At 37.6% G+C, this 23,821-nt stretch overlaps 1 protein-coding gene and 2 long non-coding RNA genes across 4 annotated transcripts in view; 2 read left to right on the top strand and 1 right to left on the bottom strand.

Annotated features, from left to right (window-relative positions):
- LOC139134730 (malignant fibrous histiocytoma-amplified sequence 1 homolog) overlaps positions 1 to 23,821 on the bottom strand; it is a 247,979-nt gene that overhangs the window by 78,705 nt on the left and 145,453 nt on the right. Inside the window, exon 1 of one of the 2 annotated variants that reach the window (XR_011552856.1) lies at positions 2,503 to 2,627. The exons of the other annotated variant lie outside the window; for it this stretch is intronic. The gene's annotated coding sequence lies outside the window, so the exon portion shown is untranslated. Of the gene's footprint in view, positions 1 to 2,502; positions 2,628 to 23,821 lie in introns of those variants that run through there. 2 annotated transcript variants of the gene reach the window in all.
- On the top strand, positions 1,506 to 11,611 carry LOC139134735 (uncharacterized). The gene is made up of 3 exons (XR_011552860.1): positions 1,506 to 1,719; positions 8,029 to 8,093; positions 8,403 to 11,611. It is a non-coding gene; the product is annotated as an uncharacterized lncRNA (long non-coding RNA).
- Positions 14,285 to 17,174, top strand: LOC139134697 (uncharacterized). Its single transcript, XR_011552841.1, has 2 exons — positions 14,285 to 15,424; positions 15,646 to 17,174. It is a non-coding gene; the product is annotated as an uncharacterized lncRNA (long non-coding RNA).

Raw genomic sequence — 23,821 nt, forward strand, 5'->3', positions numbered from 1 at the left:
AAACTCTGAAATACCAGTTTCACGAGAAACAATGGTCAGCGCAAATAAAATAATTTGCTGTATGGAGTTTGCGGCAAATTTTCAGTAACATTCAAATTAATTAGCCGCAAGTTTGCTGCAAGGATTGTGCCGCAAATTTGCTGCAAAGAGTTTGCAGCAACGTTGCGGCAGGGAGTTTGCTGCATATTTGCAGCAAGTTCACAAGAAACCTAATTTGCATCTGAAAAATGAACCACCCGCATATTTGCAGCAAATAGTTTGCTGCAAATTTACTGCAAAGCTTGCCGCAAATTTGCAGTAACAGTTTGCGGGAGGCCTAAAATTTCGGTAAGGGTGTTGCTAGAAAGTTTAACTGAAAATAGACTTTGTTCAAGTCTGCAATTTACATCAAATTCTTGTAAACTTGTTTTCTTTTAAAAGTTGATTGAACGCATTGTCATGGAGTTGCACCCGAAATCAAATTTGCAGGATCGCTGTCAGTCCTACCGCACTATGGATGAAAAGGAATGTCATATATTTGAAAGATTTTGTGATGCATAGAAAATTATCAGTGAAGTTTGTGTGTGTGTGTGTGTGTGTCCCTGGACGTACCACAGATACGTCCATGGAGTGTCTTGGCCTTCCTGATCATGGCAACCATGCCACAGCTGAAATGGCCAGCGTCGACAAGGATAAAATAATAGGTGTGAAAGGGATTATCAGTCGTCCTGTACCCTTACATCCATGACTGCACAGACTCCACTTCTAGTGCGTTCTACAACTTTTAAGAACGTCTACACTCAAAAAAGTAACTTGTCTGAGTAGTTTTGCATGAAAGAAAGATGACCGTGATAGCCGTGATTGAAACAGCCTTTGTTTGCTGTCTTACTCGACCTCAGCCAACTACCATGGCAAAAGTCGGAGACTGCTGAGACGGGAAGACCATTATCATATTATCAAATTTGAAAATTGTGAATGTATCGGTCATTTTATCCAGATGATTTAGTGTCCTTTTCGATATTAAGTGGTCGAACCAAGGCCCCCCGGTATGCACTCTGTGGTCACAATGCATGTGCAGTACAGTCAGGGTAAAGTGTGCAACACAGACAAAGGGAATTATTTGTTTGTGTGTGCAACAAGCATTGTCAGGGCAGGGACACAGTTGCGAGTGGAGTGATACGTACCGGCCGCCGCGTACTATGCATAGAATAAGGGGAAGTTGGGAAACGGAATGGCCGTTATACGCACCCCTCGCCGAGTTTGGAGGCCGATTTCCCTCACAATAAGCCTCAATTATATACTAAACCAGCATCGATGGCCTCCAATATATCTTAGAATTCATACCTTCCAGCCTCTTTGCGTCAAAAACGACCTTCTATGCGTCAAAAACGACCTTCTGTCCGTTTTCGGGGGTGATTTCCGACGGAACCGCCTTTTTTTGACGTGAACGACCACTTTCATTCTACAGCTGTGGGCGGGGTCAGACCTGCCGCGTTGTGATTGGCTAGCTACTTCGAATTGACCCCTGATGACCTCTATTGGTTTGATCGCTCGTTTGAGACATTAAAATTAGGCTATGGAAAGGGATTGCTGATTGGCAGATTCGAGAAGACCGTTACACTTTCACTCAAAAGCAACAACGGGGTCAATCCGATACAACTACTGTCTTTGCAAGCCCATTATCAAAGAATATCAAGGATAAATCGATGAGATGGCGGAAGAGCAGTATTTTTTGACATGGTAATGTATTTGATTCTAGTAGCATTATTCCTAAACAATGTACAGTTAGTATTTGGAGAAGGGCCTCTCTCTCTGTAAGTGTATGACATAATGTTATGAACACTCTGGTGCATGCACGAATGCTTGAATCGTCGTTTGTGTGCAGAGGGTCTGTGGCTTGACGAAAACCCTATGATACAACTTCTTACTTGCATCGTGGGGGTTTCGCATAGTAATTACTCTCAAGTCGCCTGTGCCCCGCCGACAAGGATAAAATAATAGGTGTGAAAGGGATTATCAGGTCGTCCTGTACCCTTACATCCATGACTGCACAGACTCCACTTCTAGTGCGTTCTACAAAAACATTTCTTGGAGCTGCCATTGCCAACTTCCGGTAATGGCGGCTCCCAGAAACACGCTCAATGTTTATGGAACGCGATCAACGTGTCTGTGCTAATACCAAACCCCATAAACGAAAAGGTTAGTGTAGTATAGTGTTTAGTCTTCAGTAGTGATAAATCGGTACGACCAAATGCAATATGTGGGATTTTACATGAAAATGCCGCGCCATGTGTGACGCGCTTATTTTGTATGCTACAGGGCCTTCGGCATTGTAGCTCTACTGGTGAGCGAGGTCGAAAAAACCAAAACTCAACGACCGCCTCACCGTAGAGCTACAATTTTGCAGCTATGTTTTAACATGCTGAGTAAAATTAAATGCTGAACACAGAATCGACAATACTGAAAATACTTTGCTGTAGCTGATGGCACGAGTAATTTAAAATACTCTCAAAGCGAACCTACCATAGTCTTAGTTTCCGTATGAGTAAATCGCTACAGCCAGCCATCAGTAAGCATGAATGTGAAAAGTATACATCAATGCTGTACACGTGCGTTTGCCTGTGTCGGCCTATGGACACTTGGTTTGAGTAAAGATTTAACGAACAAGTGTAGGACGAGATCTCGTGTAGGGCGTTATTTGGATGAGATTTTGATCAACACTGTTGGATAGAGGGAGTACGCGCGTTTGGGAGTCCTGTCATCTGGTTGTAAATATGTCATGTGGTTGTTGGCTATGACACACCCATATTTGGTTATGTTTCGATGTCAAAGATCAGAGTTGAAAGTCCAAGCATTCTTGATACCTTGTGCTAGCTCTGGTTGTCAAAGCACGTTTTCATTTGTGCCATTTCGAAGCAAGTGAGTACAAGTATAGTAGTCTGTTCGATTCTTGATCGTAGGCTTGTAACACAAGGATACGATTTCTCATATATCTCTGGTGTTAGCATGCAGGCGGTTTTAAAATTCAGGGGTCTTTAAAATTCAGAGGTCAGACGAAACCAGGTCTACATGACAGTTCGCCTCTGACTGTGTCTACATACATCAGTCATCATGATCGACCTCGACAGATTCAGCACTTTAGTGTTTGATCGTTATGGTCCAAAGCCGTACAAAGCTACTGTGCTTGCTTTTGTATTCATGGCACTGCTTCAGTAACAACGGTCGAAAATGCTCAAAGCATTATAAACCTGGTTGCATGGACACTCCGGCGCATCTCTCTTAGTGTGCTATGGCTGTGACTTCTAAGTTTTCCCAGTGGTTTATCATCTTTCTATGCTATCGCCAACTAATTTAAGTTGTCTAATCAAATATTTTCGCAGAATCTGCATTTGGAGTATGCTAGTCACCATGTGTCACCTGGTTGCACGGACACTCTGGTGCATCTCTCTTACTGTGCTAAGGCTGTGACTTCTAAGTTTTCTCATTGGTTTTAATCTTTCTATGCTATCACTAATTGATTTAAGTTGTCTAATTAAATTATTTGCAGGAACTGCATTTTTAGTATGCTGAGTCACCATGTGTCACCTGGTTGCACGGACACTCTGGTGCATCTCTCTTACTGTGCTAAGGCTGTGACTTCTAAGTTTACTCATTTGTTTTAATCTTTCTATGCTATCGCCAACTGATTTAAGTTGTCTAATCTAAATATTTTGCAGGAACTGCATTTTTAGTATGCTGAGTGACCATGTCAGGGAAAGACACTAAGGGTTGTCCGATTGCCCGGGGCAAGTGAAAGTCGCGTTCGGACAAGTGAACCTCCGATGCCACTTGCCCGACGGGACAAGTGCAAAAAATAATTACCTAGAAATCGAATTCACGAGAGCGATTTTCTGGTGAGGGAACATGGACTTAAACAACAAAAAATAATCATATTATGTCATTGTGAACATTTCCATAAGATTTTTCATAAAATTGCATGAAGAGTTGACGAAAAGAATCATATAATCGCTGTCAATAAAATCCAGTTCAAACAATACACCGGTACCGGTAAATTACCGTAAGCTGATTTTGCATATGAACAAGCTGTTCACCAAAGTTCATTGCATTGACTCTGAAGTTACGGTGTCTCACATGTCGATACAGTAAAAAAAGAAACACACAGCGGTTTTTGCATTTGTGCTTTGTATGAACGTTTAAAATAATGTTAAAATAAAGTCCAGAGGTTAAAAATCACCACATAAAATTGGACTTTTACTAAAACGTACTCTTCAATGTTAACTTGTTGAGGGACAGTGAGTGGCAAAGTCAGTGGCAAGACCGCATGCCATGAAGTCATGAGCAAGATTTGGTGTCAACGGGTCAAGTCTTTGAATTTTCAACAAACACTGACTTAATTTTCAGGTCAATAAGCCAAAAGTTACTTGTCCGTGGCGACCAACCTCTCTGTTTGTGAATTTTCCCATTCTAAAATGATGTCAAGAAGCAATTGGAGCGAGTTTGACATCGAGAAATTCAGCTTTCAAGACACATTGAAAAACACCGACGCCTTAGGTTGTTGGTTTTAATTCTATTTAGTCTGCGCATGAGCATTAAAAAGACCACTTAGGTTATTAGAAAACACAGGATACAGGTATAGTGCAATGGCAATCCAAACTTTATAGGGCTGGTGTATGATATAAGCGCAGTAAAAACATGACAAAGAAGTACATTATTTTTCAGAAGCTTCAAAACATTCCTTTATAGCTACAGATCTTTTCTTTATGTAAAGCAAAAAGACCTTGAAGGTACAATTGAAATGGCTGTTATAATTTGTACATCAAGCCCCAAGAAAGTAAACATACAAACATATGAAATGTTAGAATTTTTTCTATGAATATGAAACCCCCACTAGCTGTAAATCTTGAAATTTGTTGACCTAAAAAGGCTTCCTATTTTCTCTGGTTTTCTTTAAATTCTACCCATTTACAGGATATAGTCTTTTACTGCTGTACAAAACATTCTTTAGTGAAAAATTGGACAAGTAAATTTACATTTTAACCATTATTATGATTTCCCACCATACTAAAAAGAAAACAAAGCATGTCCCAGTTGAAAACATTCAACACTATGCATTACATTGGACTACTCTGTTGTTTCCGTGAATATTCAAATGCATATATGCACGGTGTACACTGGTTTTGCTATATTTGCATGAGGTGCCATTTTATGTTTGGGCACATATTTATTATTTTTCTTGTTCAAAATTGCACATGCAGTCTCACTGGGCAGTTAACAATACTTGTATTCCAACCCCTCAAAGAGCAAATTCTAAAAAACTTGTTTTAGTTCAGAAGTGAAATCACATAAAGAATGCTAAAAGATACAGGTAATGGGGCTTTAGTAATTAATGGAATATAAATGAGCCATCCAGCACTCTTAGAAGTGTGAAGAGTCTAATGAGAATGTCTCATATTTTCTCATGATAACATAATTTTCAAACAAAGTGCGTGAAATGAAAAACCAATGTTTTAGCTTTTTTCAAACACGTAAATTATACTGGGCAAGTGGTTTTCCAATTCGGGCAAGTGAACTGAACCCCCCACTTGCCCTTCGCTCGGCAAGTGGATAAAAAAATAAGTGTCTTTCCCTGCATGTGTCACCTGGTTGCACGGACACTCTGGTGCATCTCTCTTATTGTGCTAAGGCTGTGACTTCTAAGTTTTCTCATTGGTTTTAATCTTTCTATGCTATCGCCAACTGATTAAAGTTGTCTAATCTAAATATTTTGCAGGAACTGCATTTTTAGTATGCTGAGTCACCATGTGTCACCTGGTTGCACGGACACTCTGGTGCATCTCTCTTACTGTGCTAAGGCTGTGACTTCTAAGTTTTCTCATTGGTTTTCATCTTTCTATGCTATCGCCAACTGATTTAAGTTGTCTAATCTAAATATTTTGCAGGAACTGCATTTTTAGTATGCTGAGTCACCATGTGTCACCTGGTTGCACGGACACTCTGGTGCATCTCTCTTACTGTGCTAAGGCTGTGACTTCTAAGTTTTCTCATTGGTTTTCATCTTTCTATGCTATCGCCAACTGATTTAAGTTGTCTAATCTAATTTTTTTGCAGGAACTGCATTTTTAGTATGCTGAGTCACCATGTGTCACCTGGTTGCACGGACACTCTGGTGCATCTCTCTTACTGTGCTAAGGCTGTGACTTCTAAGTTTTCTCATTGGTTTTCATCTTTCTATGCTATTGCCAACTGATTTAAGTTGTCTAATTTTTTTGCAGGAACTGCATTTTGAGTATGCTGAGTCACCATGTGTCACCTGGTTGCACGGACACTCTGGTGCATCTCTCTTACTGTGCTAAGGCTGTGACTTCTAAGTTTACTCATTTGTTTTCATCTTTCTATGCTATTGCCAACTGATTTAAGTTGTCTAATCTAAATATTTTGCAGGAACTGCATTTTTAGTATGCTGAGTCACCATGTGTCACCTGGTTGCACGGACACTCTGGTGCATCTCTCTTACTGTGCTAAGGCTGTGACTTCTAAGTTTTCTCATTGGTTTTAATCTTTCTATGCTATCGCCAACTGATTTAAGTTGTCTAATCTAAATATTTTGCAGGAACTGCATTTTTAGTATGCTGAGTCACCATGTGTCACCTGGTTGCACGGACACTCTGGTGCATCTCTCTTACTGTGCTAAGGCTGTGACTTCTAAGTTTTCTCATTGGTTTTCATCTTTCTATGCTATCACTAATTGATTTAAGTTGTCTAATTAAATTATTTGCAGGAACTGCATTTTGAGTATGCTGAGTCACCATGTGTCACCTGGTTGCACGGACACTCTGGTGCATCTCTCTTACTGTGCTAAGGCTGTGACTTCTAAGTTTTCTCATTGGTTTTCATCTTTCTATGCTATCACTAATTGATTTAAGTTGTCTAATTAAATTATTTGCAGGAACTGCATTTTGAGTATGCTGAGTCACCATGTGTCACCTGGTTGCACGGACACTATGGTGCATCTCTCTTACTGTGCTAAGGCTGTGAATGCTAATTTTTCTCATTGGTTTTGCTCTTTTATACTATTACAAAGTGATTCAAAATCAAAATTTTATGCAGTCGTCTGCTTTAGGAATATGCTGAGTCACAATGTGTCACCTGGTTGCACGGAGTCATGTGGTACATCTCTCTTTCCCTTATAAGGCTTTGTCATCTAAGTTTCTCCTATGTTTTGCTCTTTTAATGCTATTAAAAAGTGATTCAAGTTTTCAAATCAAAATTTTATGCAGGAATCTGCTGTTAGATCATGCTGAGTCAGAATGTGTCACCTGGTTGCACAGAGACTTTGCAGTGGTATAAAACTTGCTAATTAAGGGGCGCTGCACCCAACACAGGGTATTTTGCACAAAAATCACTTTTTTGTAGACATTCATTTAATTTAATGAAATTGTTAACCCAAGATTAAAATATTATTATTTGGGTTCATCTTCAAGGCTGTCAAGCAGTCGTAGGTTGCTTGATAAAGAAGTGTTAATTTTTGCAAATGTTTGCAAATCACCCAATTTCCTGGCTTCACTATTCTTCCAATTTCAAGATTTCCAAACAATTTAACTCCATACTGACTTGGTCAAACTTTCTTAAATTTTCACATTATTTTCTTTAAATGTTGTTAAACAAAACTTTTTTTTGATTGGCAATAAAGTTCTTACATTTTGAATAAGAGGCATTTTAATTTGTATGAGGATCATGTACTGTAAAATATGTTCAGATGTAACCTGCCAAAAGAAGGAAATGACGACCATGTTAAAAGTGTATTTTATTCAAATCATATGTGTCACTGCCCATTTGGGGCAACTGTTGTCAGCTCCACTTATACATACCATTGCAAGACTAATATCATTTTTATATGCAAAGTAAAACATAAACTGTGTCTTTTGAAGGTTTATGGCATGTCTGTTGAAAACAGAGAGTATTAAAAAAAGAATACTTTTTAATATGAAACGTCTGTTAACAGTGTTTATTCATTCTGATGTAATATTGGATTTCTGTTTGTTTTGACAGTATCTTTGAATGATATGACACTGCCTTAACAACATATGGAAGAGGAATGTGAAAGAAACGTCAATGTAAGTAGGGTATTATGTTCATATGTTGCTACTCACATTGGTGTACCATTTTGTAGTTACAACTTGAGCTGTATCCTGTGAATGGTTTTGGGATAATTGTGTAAGTTATTATATTACAACTCTCAAAAATTTAGAGGGCCTGTAATGCTTACTTTTGATATTATTTTCATTATTTATATTTGTCCACTGTAAGTTGTTATTTTACTACAAAAAGATTGCTAAAAAATCATATTTAGCTTGTCAGCATAGCATTTGAAATATACAAAAATGTATTAATAGTATATCTATATTTCTATTTTTCTCACTCAGGTTTGTTGTAGACTACATCACAATTGTGTTGTTGGAGGAGGCTGAAGTTTACCTTATGTCAAGGAAAAGAATGGTTATGCTTGAAGAAGCAAATAAACTCTAGTATTGCCACAGAATCTAAAGATACTGTTCTGCAGGGATAACCTTATTGACATTTGTTCATATTGTTATGAAATATTTTAAAACTTAAATTTTAAGGCAATTATTGTCATATTTAACCAAAAATATCATTCAAAAGTTCTGGTCAGACACATTAATATTGATTATACATGTCCCTTAGGATGGCAGCAATAAGATTTTGTAAAATCGTGCCAATATGCAACTTTGTATTTTTGAGATTATTTTTGTCATTGTAGATCTATTTTTTTCTTCAAAACTCCTTGTCAGACTTTTTGATATTCAGTATACAGGTCCTTAGGATGACTTAAGTCAGATATTTTTATACAGTGAGAAAATGAAAAATTTTGTATGTTTGGAGCAATTTTTGTCAATTTCGGTCAAAAGTGCTTTTGTCTCATTGGTGTTTATCTGATAGCTTTGCATTTTCTTATAAAAATCCCTGGAGACTACCTAAGCCAAATCATTTTTCAAACTGGGGGAACAATGATTTTTAGCTACTATAGACTATAGTCTATAGAAGCTATTGGGATGGGTATCCGTCCGGCGTCCGTCGTCAGTCTGTATGTATGTATGTATGTATGTATGTCCGTTTGTGAGGCGTCCGTCCACTCAAATATCGTGAGAACCGCAGTACTTACTGATTTGATATTTGTTGTGTAGATGAAAAATAAGATTTTGAGAAACTATTTTTTTTAATTTTTTGATATTGTTGAAAATAGGCAAATTAATGCCAAAAAAGGTGTTTGGTAAAATATCTTCTTCTTCATAACCGCTGGTCAGACAGCTTTGTTATTTGGTATACAGGTCCCTAGGGATAACCCAACTTAGATTTGTTCAAATTGTGATGAAATATGCAAATGTGTATTTTTAAGGACTTTTTTTGTCATTTTTGGTCAAAGTTTGACTTACATTGTATGTAATTCTTGTACTGTAAACCCTATCAATTCACCCAGAAAAAATAATTAATATGATTTCAAATAATTGAATTAATTAGGAAATCATCAAAGCCAAAATAATTTTAGTGTGGAATTATCAGAAAGTTCAATTTTTTTTGACAGTTCATAGTGAATTGAGGATTAAAACATGTAAAGGCAACTTTCCTGAATCCCAACTTTGATATATTCTGAACCACCATTTATGTTATCTAAAAGAAATTGCTCATAATAGTTTGTCATGATAGGGTGGTCAAATAAATAGAGATAGAGAAAGTTCTAATTTCCATTTATGGTTGACTTGGTAAGGATAAAATAAGATTACTTTTTGAGGAAAAAAATAGAGTGGTCAATTAAAAGAGTGGTCAAAGTGATAGTGTTTTTATGGTAAAGCTGGGCTGTAAGTGTAACATTCCTCATGTGCTATTTATAGCAATTATGCAATCTGTGTAAACAGTGCAATGAAAGTGTAACATGATTCCTTATAATGCTTTTGATGACCTTGAACTTCTTAAGTTTCAAACATTTGTCTCTTCAGTGTGCTTTCTCTGAGTACTACAGTCTCAACTTATTCAACAGAACTTACTTACAATGTTAATTTGAAAGTTAAAATGTGCTTGGTTAATAGGATGAAAATACTGATATTAAAAGATAACCAGCTCAAGATTCTTTATAACCTGACAGATATGCTGTTTTTTTATGACGTAAATCTTGATTTAAGCAAGTCTTGTTTACTTTAATTAGAATGTAATTAACTCTCGTTTATTTGCTATTATAGACTAATATAGTCTGACGAAATATGCAAATCTGTATTTTTACGGAATTTTTTTCCATTTTTGGTCAGGCCATCCTGAAATGAGCTATCAAAGATATCCACCTTCTTCATCAATACATGTGTCACAAAAGGTTATTCTCTACATAACACAGCAGAGCTCTGTCAACTGTTGAGTCGCTTGTTTTTTCAAAACGGCTTTCTTAAATTTTCCTTTTTCGCTAAAAGCTCAACCCCGATGAAATACTAACTCAGTTATATGATATTTGGTTTACATGTCCCTAGGATGACCTTAGTGAGATAATTTCATACAGTCAGGAAATACTTAATTTTGTATCCATGTCTATAGTAGCTTCAGGGACTTTGGCCCTATGTTTTGTTATTGGAGCCAATATATTAGTCCGCAAGCTTGAATGACCTATTCCAACCCGGAATACCTTGTAAATCAATTTTGAAGACACTGAAAATAATGTAGTTTTATTTGATGCCAATTTGTAGTGAAATATGATCTAGAAAAAAGTTGTGAGCTTATGTTTTATGTAGTGGATCAACTTTAGCAAATATTTCATGGAGGAAACCCCATACACTGATGAGGGATTTCAATCCACAAGAAGGCATATGGCAAGATGCACCATACCAATAAAACAGACTCCAGTTTATTTGTATCAGTTCCAATCATTATGTTACATAAACAAAAAAAACCTGTCATGGTATCACTTAATTAAGTAAATCTTCACAAAGATGAAGGCAGCCAAGTGAAATCATGTGTAGATTGAATAAGATGAGTGATGAATGATAATATCAGGTAACTTCACCACACAAACTTACTTACACAAACAAACTTGTGTATAACTTAACTCTGAGTAAATGTTAACATTTCAAGCAAGGACCATCAAATTTTTATTGTTGATCTACAAAATTGAAAAGTGGCTATTAAAACGGAATTCTGCCCATGAAAATTGAAAGTTCAAACTCTTTGCAAACACAACAGTATTTTGAGTGAATAAGTGGAAATAGGAATACCTCTTTTTGTTTGTCAGATAGGAGCAATACTGTGCCCTTGGTGGTATATTTTTAAATGACTTGCAGAAATTGATATTTATTACTGTTGTTATTATTGCTAACTGTTGTTTTGCCTGATTGAGGCACACACCTAGCTATCCTATGGATTCTCTTGAACATTATCACAGTACAGCTACATGAGATACCAGGCCGCTGCTAGTTGAAACACCTATTTGTAGGGGTTTTAATGACTGCTAAGCTAGTACGAATTAGTAATGTAGATATTGTGAGTTCAAGCCTCATAAAATGCATCAGCAAGACTGCATCAAAGTTGACCACTTTTACTGTACATGTTGTTCACAAATTAAAGGCCATCAAGAATATTTTTATGGGTCTTTTAGAGTAATTTAACATAAGGGCCTGGGGGGGTCAGAGGAATGTGAGGGTAGTCACTCAAAAAATTGAAAGCTACAAGGAGGTTGTTCAAAATTGGAAAGAAAGAAGGGGGTTGCTCAATTTTTGGTACAAAATGAATTGAAATACCTCTCAGATTGCACCATTTCATCAATTTCTCAAAATTCTTAATGCGACCCCCTGTCACTTCCTCTCCCCCTGGGGTGTTCTGACAGTTTTATTTAGTAAAAACAAATAGAAAACACCTAATATTGCACCAGACTGCATCATTGATCTCATTAATTTCTCAAAATTTCCGACGTGGCAGAGGGGACACGCCTCTCACACTTTCCCCTGTTGGGTGTTCTAACAGTTTTACACAAATTGATAACATCTCTCATATTGCACCAGACTGCATTATTGCACACATCAATCTCTCAAATTTTCAACACGAGACGGTACAACTCCTCTGACACTGCCCCACCCCCCAGCCTCCTGACTGTTCTCCTGTACTTTCAAATTCTGCCCTGTCAGATATCTTAGTGGAAACCTTGTCATGATACCCATCCAAAATAAACAATACTGTATGGTAAACAATACTATATGGTTGGATAGTGGTTACAGCATGAGCTTTTGTATCTACATTTTATTGTGACTTTGAATTTTCTTTTGCCGGTCACATCTTTTTCAACTGTCATGAGGTAACCGATGATATTCCAGCAGGATATGAAAGGTCTGTACTATTGCTGTAGTTTTGTAAATGTTACAAATACATGTCTTGGTATTTAACTGGTCTAAGTGGGGGGGGGAGGGATCAGTCAAAATTTCTGTGTTAGAGACTGGGTTACTCAAATGCATTTGGGTTGGCATGGGGTTTACTCGAAATTTCAGAATACTATGAAATTCCCCAGACTTCCCCCCCCCCAGGTCGTAAATAATTACAACTCCCTAAGTAAGATTTTTACCACAGGAAAACGTTAATTTTATTCACTCTTCATCCTTTGTTAACCTTAGAAAGTTTGATTATGTAAAATTGTGTTGTTACTTGTTGTGATCTTGAATTGTTGAAATGAATAAAATCTTGGAAAGTAAACATGATCCTGTGTCACTGTTGTTCCTGTCTTGTTTCACCATCAGAGAAAAAAAAAGATTCTAATAAATTCACACCCAATTGCTCTACCAAAACAGAAAAATTATTGAAATTTTTCAGGCAAAACACACGCCGTCTCACCAGTAATACTTGTAAGTTCAATGCAATTCTGCATAACATGTTCGGACGAGAGAGGTGACCATAGAGGGCGAACGTCCTACTGGTACTCGTGTGACAGGCGTGCAACCACATGACATACTCCGAGTGTGCGCGTACTGGTCTACAGACACGTTGTCGAGCAGCCTCGTCAGCTGTTTTTTTCGATCAGTTATTGTGGATAATAACGACCAGTTTCCGAAACCAACAGTAACATTGGCTTTTTAAGTACTCGCGATGGATATTTTTGTCATGTATCGTCTTATGGTTTCATCCAAACGCGGAGTTACCAGTACCTTTGTGACGGATTGATCCGACGTACAGCAATGGCGTCGCTAACCGTAGAGTAGTCCCGCGTACAGGTCTGTGTGTTCCCGGCGTTATACGGCCACAGCCCTGCAAGGGTCCATAGAGATAACTGGCGAGATTCAAAATGGCGATCTCCATGGGTAAACAACTTGTCGAGTACGTTATGTTTCAGAAAACGAGCGGTTTTGGACGTTAGGAGAAGTTTATCTCATCTTTCTGGGTCGGTTAGGAGGTAAAGGTAGGCAGGGAAAGGATTTTGCCCCGATAGAGCAGAATTTCGGCCAAAAGAGTGTTTTCGTTGTGGTCCGGATCTGGACCGCATTGTCGCCAGTCATCTCCATAGACCGTTGCAAGGCTGTGGTGGAGGCCGTATAACGCCGGGAACACACAGACCTGTACGCAGGGCTAACCGTCTAGGTGAGATTTTGACATGTAATGTAATATTTAGTAAAACTAAATTGTAGCGCTACGGTGAGGCGGTCGGTGATTTTTGGTTTTTGCGACTTCGCTCACCAGTAGCGCTACAAGGCCGATGGCCCTGGGGAGTATCATATAAGCGCACCCCACTCGACCAGGCGTGTTGATGTGGAATGCAACATATTTACTGCATTTGGTCGTACCGATTTATCACTACTGAAGACTAAACAGTATACTGCACTAACTTTGTCATTTATGGGGTTTGAAATTTGTTCAAACACGACGATCGCATTCCGAAACATTTCTGGGAGCCGTCATTACCAACTTCCGGTAATGGCGGCTCCCACAAACACCGACGCCCCACGCTCAATGTTTTCAGAACGCGAACGGCATTGTAGCGCTACTGGTGAGCGAAGTCGCAAAAACCAAAAATCACCGACCGCCTCACCGTAGCGCTACAATTTTGCAGCTAAATATTTAGATGACAATTTCGAAATAATAATCGGTTTTTTGGAACTGAATATAAGTTTTTCTCTGATCGTCATTATTTTTCGTTGTCTGTTTTGTTGTGCGATTGTTCGGGAATTATTTTGTTGTCTCGGGAATTCTCGATTTGTGCGACCGTAGACAATGGTTTCCGCTGCACTGTTTGAGGTGTGTGACGTGTGCAATGTTTATGTTTTGCTGCCAGTCTCCATGGTCACAGCGTCAGTCGGCATTTTATGCGCCAAATTTGATTTTAGAGCTTCAGGAATAGTGTCACTCGTAAAATGAATCGAGATTTTGATTTCATATGCGTTTGTTGAAGAACCGATGTCGCATTTGTGCTCACAAGGTCGACAGTACAACCAAATACGACAAAAATGCCTTACCGTTGGAAATCTTAGAGTGCTTCCAGCAAAATGTTTCAGACGACAGTGACACTGTCCATCCAAATTATCTGTGCCGTGATTGTAGGCGCTTGATTAGCCATCAAATTACTGCTAGAAATGCCAACAGACAGTATACCACGAAGACTCAGGTGTACAATTGGACAAAACACCAGCGTGCAGGAAACTGTGCAGTTTGTACATCACTTAGCAAAGGTGGCAGGAAAAGAAATAACAGACGTGGTACTGACAGTGACAGTTTGAGACAGGCAAGAGATGGTGTGAAATCCAGGAAACTTGAACATTCACAGAAAGTTCCTGTGAACACTGATGTGCTTTGTGCACATACGCAATCCAAAGCTGGTAGAAGGTACAGACGTGAACTGGAACTCAACGCAGATAGATTTTCTTCGTCTACCGCCGGAGAGTTTGAGTGTCCCATTTGTAAAGATGTTGCAGATTCATGTGTGCAAGTGTTATGTGAGGGGCCTCATACATTTTGTTGTGATTGTCTTTGTCAATGGTTTGTGCAGTCTGTTACCCATACATGTCCGATATGTCGTGTACCGATTTTTATGTCGTCTATTGCTTCTGTCCCTCTTGCATTTTCAAATGTGTTGTCATCATTAAGTGTATCATGTGACTATGTGATGTATGGTTGTGACACAGTTGTGCCCCTTGCAGACCTTGCGGATCATGTGAATCAATGTAAATATTCTTTACCAATGTATCGCGACCACGACTACTGCAAATTTTCAAACTCCAACCTTGGTGACAATCACGCTACACAGCAGAGCAGTGTCACAGAACCACCCTGTATAGATGAAGCTGCTGATACTCTACTTCAACAGATGGCTGAGTTCAGATCATCAAAAAAGTTTGAAGTTTTAACAACAACACTGGTCAAAGAAAAACTAGATATGGCGGATGACAAAGTTATCCAATTAAAGACTAGAGGGCAGGTGAGTAAAATATTTCCAAGTGTATGTGCATGTAATGTGTGTTATTGATAGACCAACTTAGATGCAGATTTTGTATGACAAGACTGTGAATTACATATATTTTCCAAATTTGACTTTCTGTTGAACTACAACACAGAAGTGAAATTTATTTGATATTTTTCAAAATTTTGGTGAGTGACTATATTTGTGAAGCTTTTTTTCTTCATTTATCAAATGCTCAGCCTTTACTTATGACCCGCATCGTAAATCCAAGGAAAAGTAGTAGAGAATGTAGCCGGTACACACTTGTAAGCAGGAGCCGGAGTGTTACTAATGTAAGGCAACAGATGAGTGGTGATTCAGTGTCTGCAGTGGTGCAAGCCAAAGATGAGATGAAGAGGATTCAAAGAACAGAGAATCAGTCAATAATTGATTTATTAGGGTTGGCTCCAAATACACCTTCAGGAGCTGGCCTTGCTCTGAAAACAGATTTGGGTATCAGATAAGTATTTTTGCATGCTAAACTAATATGTTGTGTTTGTCTTTATTTTATTTAATAACATTTCAACAAATGTGATGTGAAAGGGAAAGTAGCTGTAACTCTGAATCTTTTTTCAGAAGTAAAGTTTTAAGATCCACTATACCTTTAACATAAATAAACATTGTATTTAATTTGTCAACATTGCATGTAAAATGAACACTGTCTTGTGTTAATAAATTTATTTGCAACAAAAAGAATGGTAATTTTGCAAAACTGAGGACTAAGATGAAAACTTAGAATTGTGTATGTTTTCTTTTGACTGCGGAAAATATTTGTGGAATCGTACATACAAATATTGTCATGTTTGAAAAAACTTTGAGTTACAGCTCTTTTTCTCCACATTATATTTGCTATATTCTCAGTACTTCTGTTCTATACATCAAATGCTCATACATTTACTTGTTCTACTCCATGTGATTTTCTAAACTGCTCTGTACTGTGCTTGTCAACAAAGCCTTTGTATGTGTAATGGAACTGTTATTATGGAAAAAACAAATTCAAAAGTGGACATGAATACTATTTTGAACAACAACAGTGCATCTTGTTTATTGACTGTGTTGAGAAGCCAAATACTGAGTATTTATCATTCAGCAGACCATGTGGTGTCAAACAAGTTTGTGCGCTTTATGTATGGAGCTAAAATAGTAAAAAATAGCAAACAGGTAATAATAGTGAAGCTTTGTATGAGCACATACAGTGACTTTAGTTAAGCAAAATATATGTCATTTATGGTATATTATGACAAGAAATGACACCTTCGTCACCAAATTGTTTTCTGGACTGTCTTTCAGGTACCAGTATAGCTAAGTTAATGGACCACTACAGATCAGTGTTTCCTGAGGAAAGCGTGTTTCCTAAGCTCCATCTTCTGGAAAGCCATGTCATTGAAAGGGTTCAAAGAATGGAAAGAGGGTTGGGCTTTCTATCTGAACAGGGTATTGAATCAATTCACCACATTTTGAATGATTCGTTAAGAAATTACCAGTGTATGCCAGGTGATGAAGGTAAAAAAATTGAAATGATGATAAAGGACCACCACATCAAGACCCACCCTTCACATTGTGCACCTGTACTGGCCAGACGTGGCCCCTACAAAAAAATGATTCAAAATCTGAGAAGACATTTAAGCAGATCAGCAACTTTGCTACCACTGTATGTGCATCATAGTTGCTGTTGTACATTGTGTTGTAAATAGTTATTTGAGGCAAATTAAACCAGCATTAAAACTAATATTGTGCTTTGGTTTGAGTCTTTTCTATTTAATGTAAGCAAAGAAGAGTATAAGACCAGGTTATTTTATCTTTACTTGATCAAGGTCAAGAAAAGCTGTAAATGTGTATGTAAACCATGCAAGGTTTTTTGTGATTCATCACACATTGGGAGTTCATATGTCTTTCTTTGTGTAAAATTTTGCTTGAACCATCAAATCGTTATCTGAAACTTGAAAGTGATGAAGAAGATATCAAGAAGTTCTTTTGAAACTCATTTGAACAAAAGAAAATCGCTGAAAAACACTAAATTGATAGAAAACACGTTGATAATGATCAATGCAAGAAATGTAAGTATCACCGTAGAGGGCGCTATTACACGAACGGGGTGGCCATATTGTGTTAAATAAGTTCCTATGGGACAAACGCATGTGTGTAAGGTCAAATTATTTTGCTCTGGTAGGTAATTAAGATTGTATTGTTTTTAATTTTTCCTAGTGCTTCCTAGTGTACCAAGTATTTTCTGGCCAGATTTTAGAGTTGCAAACGTTGTATCTTGTATAACGGTGTGACTGCCAGGTTTGCCTATTGGGTTATATAAGGGGTGGACCATTTGATATCCTGGGGGGGGGGGGAAATGTGTAAAGCAAGCTAATTCTGATTCTATAAAGTTTAAAACCAGTGGAATGCCTTGATAACAAACCCATCTTTTATTGCAGGAAAATAATAATAAATGTGAATAAATGTATGTCTGTTGCTATTTTGTGATTTTCAAAAAATGTAATCTTCATTGAAATCAGTGAACTGGAATATAAGTTATGGAATACTGTCTCAGATTTCTGTTCCTTTGAGTTTTTTATACAAAAAAAATCTGAAAAAAATACTCCCCAAGTGCCACCAAATAACACCATTTTAATCTCAATTTTTCAAAAGCTCCAACGGCAGGAGGGGGGACACCCCCCTCCTGACCTCCCCCTTGCGCAGTCCCTTGTGGTGCTTTTGCACCACATTTTCGCCCCTCTTGTAAAAAATCCTACAGAAAACACTGCATGTCATCAGACCACTGGATACAGACCTGTACATCAGCCCCTGTCACGGCAATGGAACCTCTTCCGACACTGCAGACCTGTACCACAGGGTTTAATCAAGGTCTGTAAGGGTCTATCACAGCAGCAATCCATTTTACTGTATTTATATTTAACTTTCCCAATTTTTTTTTTTTTTTTTTTTGGGGGGGGTCACTTAAAATTTCTGTAGCAGAGAGGGGGGTTACTCAAACACGTCATGGTTGGCAGGGGGTTACTCGAAATTTTGGAGTTTCTAAAGCAATTCCCCCGACCCCGCCTAGGCCGTAAATAATGACGGCTCCCTTAATGTAGAACTCAGTAATCAGGTTGTTTGATGTGTATTTTCAGTGTGTTACCCATGGTGTAAATAAGATCTATAAACTGATATTTTTGTAAAGTGAATCAAAAATGTACATGTATTTACATATCTTTATTTAGTTTCTTGAATATAGTCTGTGTGCGATAGAACAGCATCTTGTTACTGGGTGTGAAAAACCAAGCAAACAAACATTGCACCGAAATTTGGTAAAAAAAAATATATCTCGAAGAAGGAAAGTGAAAAAAAAGTTGCCAGCATGTGCCCTGTAGACAAAAAATAATTCATGGTGAAGCAGGTGGGAAAAAAATAATGGCTCTCCACCAATCTTCCAAGCCCCCCCCCACCCCCCACCCCAAGGATATCAAATGGTCCACCCCTTAATGTATTGGTGCACAAGGTAGCGCAGGGTGTAGTGTAACATATCATCGTTGAACGCAACTGACTGGATTGCATGTCTCTCGTATCAGCGCCACTATACCAAACTGTTCATAAGGAAATGAAACACTGGCCGTGTTCCATTTCATACTTTGTATATTCTACATTCGGTAATTGAACTGAATGCGGACAAAGGTCACGATAAACTCGTCTCACACTTTACACCGGTGTACACAGCCATGGCCGACATTGGCAACAGAGCTCAGAAACCTCGGTTAAGTGTTAATAAGATTCTACAAGTACAGCGTAACTGAATAAAACGACCCTTCATTGCCTTAGACTTATTGGAACTCGCTAACAGAAGCTAGGGAGAAACGTTTGATCTTAGGGACGATTCAGAATTTACTTCCAGGGGGAGGGTGGAGGATTTTCTATTTTCTGGGTGATTTTTTTCCATGGCCCCCCCCCCCCCTAGTAAATTATAGAAAAAATCTATGGCCCCCCCCCCTCATCTTTCCTGGGTTTTTTTCATGCCCCCCCCCCAAATATATACATGCATGCTTATACATTATAGACATATCCAGTCTAACAAGTTGCAGGAACTGTAGTGGACATATAATCGATGATATAACAAATCATTTCAGGGTTATGTGACTATAAAAAGAATGATTTGCAGGGACTGCAAGTGGCACACTTTTGGAAAGGGTAGCAATAAACATATCTGGTTGTCAATTTCTGAAGAAAAGTTAATTACTAAATATGAATACTTTTTTCGTTGTGTCTCACTGTTAAATATGATGCACACAAAGACAAGCAAAGATGTCAGTTAGAAATAGTGAACAGAAAATCAGAGGAGCAGATAATTGGCAAAGTGATATATATCTTGAAGTTTAATGGTACATCATTTGCAGATATCCAGATATTTCTGGAAAGTGAGATGTACATGTACATGCACACGTTCAGCATACATTTTCATTTGATGATGCTGAATATTTGCAGACTCACGGTGAAAGTTTTAAACATTAGGAATTAAAATTGGTGAAAGCCAACTTATTTTTAATTTTCTCTTTTTTTCTAATTTGGTTGTCATAAGACCAAGTAGCTGCCACTGAAAGCAACAATTGCTGAGGAATATTTTAGAACATTTCTTGAACAAAACACCTTATCCAAAACATGAATTCACATGTTATTCTGCTCATTCCATTCACAATCCAATGTTCATATTAAAATGCAGATTACCCTGTGTAAGTCAAAGTTCACATTTTGTCAGCAGTATTTTTCAAAATTGACAGAGCATTCATATTTCAAATTTTTTAACACAAACTTTAATTAAAATAGTCATGATGCACATGTTTTCAGATGACACGAAACAATACATGTTAATTTGTTGTTTTGCCTTTTCTGCCAGCCGCCACTGTGAAATCTTTGATTATACATATCAGAATGAATGGGACACAAAGTATTAGCATCAATACACAATGTGTAAGCCTATCAACATTTCTCCTAGCCTCATACACACTGAGATCACTTCTTGGACTACAGCAAATTTCTTGTGTACACAATATTTCAACAATCCGACACCATAGCATTGATGCAGTGCCACATGATCTTCTGGATGCACATACAGGATTATTGGAAAATCAACCCTTTTGTAAATTTATCACCATATATTTTTGACAGTAATACATAATATTTTTATTTTAAACATTAAAAAACTATTCGCTTAAAAGCAACTTGAAGATGAGACGGCCATAAATTTATTTTCAAAAAAGTTTATAGTGGATGTAAGCACTGTAAAAAGTTATGTAGGACATTTAAAAAATTTAGAAAGGGATGTGATGAGAATGAAACATAGAAAAAAGGAGCAGAAAAGAAGAGAGGATAAAAATACGAGGACTACGACTGGTTAAAGTTGCTCTTGAGTGGGAACCTTCAAAATTACACGTAAAAGAATTAAAAAAAATACTTTGATAAACATAAATTACCAAAACAAAAAAAAGTCGAAAGCTGAAAAAGTTCAAATTATAACCGCACATATACATGCACAACCTTTATTCAATTTAAGAAAACTGTCAGGGAAAATATTGTAACAACTTATGTCACAGATGAGTCAGAGTCAGATAGCAGTGACTCTGAATTGGAAACCTCTGTCAATGGAGTCATTGAGAGTGATGATGATGGTGTTTGTTCTGAATATGATAGTGACACAGACACTGACACTGACAAATTTAATCCCAGACAACCAACGTGACCATGTTACTTTAAGAAGTGGCAGAGTAGCAAGTCGTTTTGTTTTGAATTAAGGTGGAGCTGCATGTTGCCAATACAGTTTTTTCAAAGCAATATTTCTCATCAAAGATGACAAGGAAACCCCCTCATACCATATATTTTCAAAAAGCAGAGACTCTAAAGTTTAGTATGGTAGCAGTAGTTCACTCAAAGGATGAAGTGGGTGTACATTTTGGGTAAAAAACCTCAATTTTGGTATTAATGATAAAAATGAATTTAAGTAAAAAACTAGACAGTATTTTCTGAAATGTAATATTTCACTTGAAAGGAGAGTAGATGTAGAAAAAAGCAATTATTTTATTTTGCATTATCCATCCTCATTTTAAAATTGTAGGGGTCTAAAGACTGACACACTAATAATTGATTAAAATCATGATCAGCAAAATTAAAATGCCTGTTATTCAAAATGCCTCTTATTAAAAATGTAAGAGCTTTATTGCCAAACAAAACCAATTGATAGTCGTTGTGTTATATAGCATGTAAAAAACATAATGTGAAATTTCAGAAAATTTGACCCAGCCGGAGTGGAGTTAAATTCTTTGGAAATTTTGAAATTGGGAGGCAAAAGAAGCCAAGAAATCGGGTGATTTGCATACATTTGCATAAATTAACACTTCTTTATCATACAACTTTCAACTGCTTTACAAGCTACAAGGTAAACCCAACCTTAAAAAGACATTTTAAAATTTTAAAAGACATTTTTTAGCATTTGTTCAATGTTCATCTCTGTGTATCAGCATTTGTTTGTTATTCTATCACTACATAGAACACCCAATGCTGTATTTAGCAACATACCAGTGTGAACATAAATGACCATTGTTATTGTTGATAAATGAATTCTAGTCTGGACTTGATCCGAGATCTCTTTTCAACAAAAACAACTCTGACTGTTCACTGTATGGTTTGTGTTGGACATGCTAAATACTGGACATTTAATGACGCTTCAGGGAGGAGAAACAAGATACTTCAGTAAATGCATAAAACAAACCACTGTGAATATTACCGAATTTGGCAGCTAAAGGAGTTTAACTAAACATGTTGAGTTTATCTGTCACCCAGGTAGCGTCTATTGTTCTCTCTTGTAGAGATCAGAAATTCTGGGCAAATATTGAATTGATGTTTTTTTTTTCCTTGGCCCCCCCTAAAAGATTGTGGTATTTTTGTCTGGCCCCCCCCCCTAAATTTTCTTGGGAAAAATGGATGCCCCCCCCCCTGAAAATCCTCCACCCCCCCCCCTGGAAGTAAATTCTGAATCGTCCCTTAACAGCGTGATGTTTACTATTGCTGAATGACGGAAGCCATAGCTTCCTGCTATGACGCAGTTGGTGTTTTCCTATCGTGATATTGCATACAATCACAGTCGATGTTTGCTGAGCAAGATTAAAAACTTTCTCCAGAAAACACACCCTGATCAGACAGCTTAATAATAAGAAATGCAGCTGCTCTGGCTGATACTGTAAGTTATTCCAACAACGGTAAAGCTCACCTACTTCTGACGTGCGATACCTCGCTGTGGTATAATACCTCGAGCAACGGAGTGTATTCACTTGTGCCCCGGATGTTGAAGTATAGACTGAACTTTGACGCTTCGAACAGAACACCCACTCACCACTCACTTTATATTCTTACCGTGACTGTCACTTGTCCACATAACGCGTGTGTGAAATGCGTGATTCGAGTTACAGGGTGATAAACAATGAACAAGCCGGTCGTACACTTTGCAATAGGCAAGATTGCGGGTACTTTGCATGATAAGCCATTTATGACGAAACCAAACGATACTTTACTTTACTTAACTTTACTTTACTTTACTTTACTTTATTTTATTGCTCAACAACACACTCAAGGAGTGTGGTAAGGCAAAAATTACAAAACTCAGCAAACACTGGATGAAGCTGCTGCTTGGGGAGGAACTAAAGTACAAGAAATAATTTGGCAAGAGGTAGTTTATCTAAAATAAAATATACATGAACATATACATTTTAAATGTTTAAAATCGCATTTTAAACTTCCGTACTATAAGCCAATATTCAAAGTCACTTTCCAACTTTCGATCTCCAATCTTTGATTCACGAAGTTGTATCTTTATTATCATTCTCGCACCTTTTTAGCATACGTTCGCTTTCAACAGCGACGAAGTCTCTTTGGAAACAATAGACCGCACGCCGAACAAGAGGCCAAGACTAATCAATTGGGTTCATTCAAACACAGCACTGTCAAATTCTTGATATGACTGATCAGTTATTTGAGGGTCAGTACTATCTGCATGCTCCACTTACCCTCTGATGACCTACGTTTCTTGGTGCATTAGAGTATGGACGATTAGAGGTCATCAGATTATTTGTTATTTGTAACAAATGTCTTGCTCATCTTCTCCAGGACATTTTAATCTAGCCAGTAGTGTTTGAAAAAAATACAGGAAGCTGACGTATCGGACGATAGAACAAAAAAGGGATGATCGTTTTAGAGATGACAGATTCTAATGTTGCTATGTTCGTTACGCAATAGACAGATAGAAGTAATCTGAATTGAGCTATGGTTTTTTAACTTCATTCGCATGCAATAATACGAGTGTTCCAAAGCCGGCTGTGCACACTGTTGGTGTCCGTCGCCTGAGAC

Source organism: Ptychodera flava, chromosome 6, assembly GCF_041260155.1.
Source record: "Ptychodera flava strain L36383 chromosome 6, AS_Pfla_20210202, whole genome shotgun sequence".
Taxonomy (NCBI): domain Eukaryota; kingdom Metazoa; phylum Hemichordata; class Enteropneusta; family Ptychoderidae; genus Ptychodera; species Ptychodera flava.